The 5,273-nt window shown below is 32.8% G+C and overlaps 1 protein-coding gene across 9 annotated transcripts in view; it reads right to left on the bottom strand.

Annotated features, from left to right (window-relative positions):
- LOC106457358 (NGFI-A-binding protein 1-like) overlaps positions 1-5,273 on the bottom strand; it is a 165,520-nt gene that overhangs the window by 120,431 nt on the left and 39,816 nt on the right. The window lies entirely within an intron of this gene.

Below are 5,273 nucleotides of genomic sequence, written 5' to 3' on the forward strand. Positions count from 1 at the left end.
CCGCCCCTGCATGCCACATTCTATTTGAATACGACGACTTCTATGATAACAGTTTTGTTGAATGTTTAGGGAAAAATAAACACGATATTTATGCTGAAAGAATTATTCAATATGATATATTTAGTTAAATACTCCACAAAACAAACAATCTCATACACACAAATGAGAAAGAGAGAGATAAAGTACGAATCACTGCCTAAACAAAAGTTAGGAAAATATTTTTTAATCAAAATTTATAAAGTGCTATATAATAAGTCGTTCAAGTTTCGGGTAATGTCCATACTTGATGGTGGTTTACATAAAGTCAGCTACTAACAAGAATCCAGTGATGAGACAGAGGACCATTTATAAAATATTACCATACTTATGATGTATTTGTTAACATACGTTATAATTTACTACTGACACTTCAAACATGTAATATAATATACATAAAAGAAAAAAATCAATGAGAAGATGCAAACATTTTTTTACGTTTTTGTGGTACTGTTGGTTGAAACATGCGGTTCTGAAGTGGTACTTACTATCGCCTAGTGTAACATCAGTTTGAAAATGATCAATATTACGCCTAAGCCCAACACTAACAGTCAAATAATATACAAGGTGTTTCCACACGGAACAATTAATGAATAACTCTGTACATGGGCAAATCGTAAAAGCTATACGGTATTAAAAGGATCATAACAACAAATGTTACACTCTTTTCAAGTCAGTATGATGTTAAGTTTTACATATTCTCTTCTCCCAAGACTCTGTATTGAAGAACTGGAACCTGGAAAACTTAAAATTTGAAAATACCGATGTGTCTTTGCACGTGAACCATGAGGTTAAATCTTATTTCTTTTATGTGTTTAAGTACAACAAACAATGAGGCTTTTGAATATATTTGTAATTTTTACAGTCATTTCATGCTCGAAATTCCACAGTTGTACTATATACTAAAAGGACTATCAATATTAAAAACTGGGAGCTGTGAATGCTACTTTTTTTTTAATTCATGAAAAGTCTTGAAAAATATCACGAATTTCCTTCATAGCTTTATTGCATGCAAAACATTTAGCTACATAATTTTAGCAGCCTTGGGAACGTGTACGTAAATATGCTATTTTTCTTTACTAACTATAGCTAACACGTTTGTATGTTTCTTTGATATACAATCTTTTCACAGATAAACCAGCTCTGATTCCATTCTTCTAATCTGTTTAGGTACTGTGCAGCGCCAGACAGAATTTATAACAACACAATAATAACCGTTATGGTTCAGGAATAAGTAGTAGTTTGGCGAAGATACATCTGTAAAGCTTCGCATTAACAATTAATTATAGGTAGCATCTTGGGGAAGCTAACTGGGGCAAAAATATTTCAGAAGTTTACGAATATCAGTCAAATTATTCATACGCCAGTTCAAACATATTGCGATTTTTTCCCCAGTCAGTATTAATTCAATCAAGATTTAAAATCAAATTTATTAGTCACTTTTTTACGTATACGATCTTTTTCACTCTAGCCAGTTTTGTTAACACTTAAGAGTTAAACAAACGAAAACAAATAGATAAAAAAATGACTGCTATATTTCTAAAAAATTCAAGATAAACGCTATCACGAAAGTAAATTGTGTGCTTACTCCAAGATAAAAAAAAGATACTCTGCAAAAAATATGTAGGCAGTAATTTAATTTTTTTATCATTACTTATTATTTTTCAGTATTGAAAAGTTTTCAGTAGTTAATAAGAGTATGATATTAGAAGTAAAAAACTAAAATTTCTGACTTTTTGTGATATGCCACCTTATGAGCAACGTGCATTCTGAGTACTTAAACTGACTTCCTTATTACTTTAGTATATATAACTTCAGATTCGTAACTAGCCAGTTTAGCGCTCATATCAGACCATTTGCGTCTCTCTTGTGAGTGACGTGGAAACCATTTCTGTAATTTTGACGCCCTTCTCCGCCTTGCGCCCGGGGCGACAACCACGATCGCCCCGCCCTAGCCAAGATTGTATAACTTAAAATCTCAACGACATTTTTGTCAACACGTGTATAAAACTCAAAGTTGTTAAAATAATTTGAGCAAGCAGTCCTAGCCTGCTACAAATTATACAGCATTTTATTGTTCAATTAGTGTATTTCTTGTAACCTAGTTCCTATTCAAAAGCACACAAAAAAGTCAATCTCGATCGCAGTATTTTGTCCCTAACTCTAACTATGATTTGCTAAGTCTTTCACAAGTCCCACTTTAAAAAAAATATTATAAGTTTTAGTTCAGTTTTAATCCTTGGGATCATTTGTTTTACCAAAATCAACTACGATTTCATAAGAAATTTTACAGAAAATCTTAAATTACTTTCAAATATGGAGTCGTTATTTCTTCTTTTTTTCCACAATAAGAACACTGTACGTAAAAACGTAGATGCAAAAAACTCAGTAACATTCGCATTACACTTTATAGTAAGGTTTGTTTAAAGCCTATGCATCTATTCCAGGCACTGGCGTAGATATAAAAACATGTGGGTCTGTAAGGAATTATATATATCAGTGAAGAGGTAAAATGATTCAGTTGGTATGAAAAAAGTTAAATCAGTTGATTTCAAATTCAAAATACTGTATATAAAGTACTACTTTATTATCGTCACCATACTTGACAATAAGAATATTTTTCCACTGTTTACTTATAACCAAAAACAAATACTCTTAGATATCGTTGCATATCCGATATAAAAAGCCTTTGCTATCTACGTTAATATAGGGCATATCTAACTACAACACAAACGAAATTAACAAATGCAACATTTACCGAATAAAAACGCAATACAGATGTTCAATTAACTCAGTATTAGTCAAGTACAAGCCAACAAGACCCTTGAAATAAATACCGTATTTTTTGGCATATAAGACGCACCCTTATTTTGAAGACAAAGTTTTGAGGGAAAAAAGCTACAGTCGCACTTGAAAGATTTTTATTGAACAAAAATTCAATTTGATACTTTAGAAATGAGTATATATTGTTCTAAACACAAAAGAGCTCAAAACATCAAAATAAGAAAATACCGTAAATCAAAAAAAAGGTTTACTGTTATTTAGTTTGGTTCAAAACCTACAAAATCTTCATTGCTTTCACTGTAATTTATTTTTTTATTATTTAGGGAGCATTATAAATAGTTATGTTTTTAAAAGAAAAAAAACTACTATTGTTATAAATAACACATTCAATTGAACTAAACTATGCATGCCTATTTAAATATATGTACACACGGCTTGTGTATATCGTATATATACATATATATTATTCATACCTTCGGTGTATAGGACGCAAGCAGATTTTGACATCAAATTTTGGGGTACAAAAGTGCGTCTAATATACCGAAAAATACGGTAATTGCTTTTACGTTCAGTTTTCGGACTATCGGTCTTGAGCTCCCTGCTTACACACAATGTGGTCATAGTAGTATACATATATATTTATTACACTGTACAATTATGTAAGATGTAAACTAAAACTAAACAAGCTTAAGGCAAGAGACTGGAATGGTCTGGTGGTTAGGGTTATATCCTGTTATATCCTTTTAGCCGTGGTGGCGTTATAATGTTACAGTCAGTCCCACTATTCGTTGGTAAAATAGTAGCCCAAGAGTTGGTGGTGGGTGGTGTTGACTATTGCCTTCCCTCTAGCCTATTGCTGCTAAATTAGGGACGCGTAGCGCGGATAGCCTTCGTGTGGCTTTGCGCGAAATTCATAACAAACAAACAAAGCTTAAGGCAAGTTTCGTGAAAACGTGTCACACGCTGTTCAGGTTTAACTGTACTGCGTCAGATAAACGTGTCACACGCTGCTTAGGTTTAACTGTACTGTGCCAGATCAAGGTGGCAGTCACACTAATTATACAAAAGTATAAAAGAAAAGGCAGATCGTAGCCTTTAATCTTCTTATATAAAAATTTAACCTTTGCAGAAGTACCCGGGGGGGGGGGGGGAGGTCTACGGGCTTACAACGCTTAAATTCTGGGTTCGATTCCCCGCGGTGTAGAGAGCAGATAACCCAATTTGGCTTTGTTCTAAAATAAACAAACATATACAGAAGTTCGACACATACGCTGATGGGGTTGAAAAATCAACTCGGTTCAACTAGACAGAACAAGGTAAAAATGTCTAAGTCCGGGTGGTTTTAGACCCATCATTTCTAAACCCTTGGAATGTTTCATAAGTGGAATAGATAATCGCTAAAGATATTCATTAAATGGGATGTTCGACTCCCACATACACATTCTGTAGAACGTACACTCAGATATCTCTAGGAAAACGTACGAACTAGTTCGACTACAGAATAATATATTCTTTGAAAATAATAAAGTAGCGCCAAGTTTTTGATGTTGTAACAAACCACTCGTTATTTTATTACAATTCAGAACAATTATGAAATGTGTTTTTTTTAACGCTGTCTAATTAGCTTGTATTCTTCCAGCATCCTCATCATTCTTGGCACAGCAGTAGGAACCATTGTTTAGTAAGTAAACACTTCGTGAATTATTTTGTCACAGAGAATTTATAAAGTTCTATGAAATATCTTAGAGACTCGTGTAATACAAGTTTGTAATGTCTACGATAGGTTTTAATTCCTATATTTTCTTCTTTTAAAAACGATTAATAAAATCGATTTTTTTTTAAAGTTTATTGAATAGGGAATGAATTTAGATACTAATTATATATTATTTTTCATTTTAGAACATATAATTTTATTCAGTTTTCATTCCCAATTTGCCCCCTGAAGAAGAAAGGTCCACTTCTCGAAAGCGCTCGGGTTATAGGTATTTTATTCATTTCTATCAAGACTTCTTGAACCTACATCATGAATAATTTTATTCAGCGTAGCATTCTTTATATATTTCAATAGTTGTACAATCGTCTGGCAGGCCCTCTATCTAGTACTTTGGAGAATATTATAGTTCTTTGTGTTTTACTGGACTTTTATTTTGATCGTGTTTTTTTTCAGTGTAACCGAATCGACCAGTTCTATACCACAGTTCACCTCTCGAGCTTTTTTCCTGTTCCTTCTACCACCGTGAGTTTATTTGTCATATCAGAATACGTTTTAACACACAATAAAGAAAGTACAGCGTTCTTGCCTGGAAAGAACTTTCTATACACATTTACACACTTTTTTCGTCAGTTCCTTGCTGTGTATTTTATCACATAAATTAAACTGAAAATACCTGTATTTTCGTTAATGATTAATGTGTCCTTTACGTACAATAGATATACAGAGACATCTCAACAGT

This window comes from Limulus polyphemus, unplaced genomic scaffold (genome assembly GCF_000517525.1).
Source record: "Limulus polyphemus unplaced genomic scaffold, Limulus_polyphemus-2.1.2 Scaffold321, whole genome shotgun sequence".
NCBI lineage: Eukaryota > Metazoa > Arthropoda > Merostomata > Xiphosura > Limulidae > Limulus > Limulus polyphemus.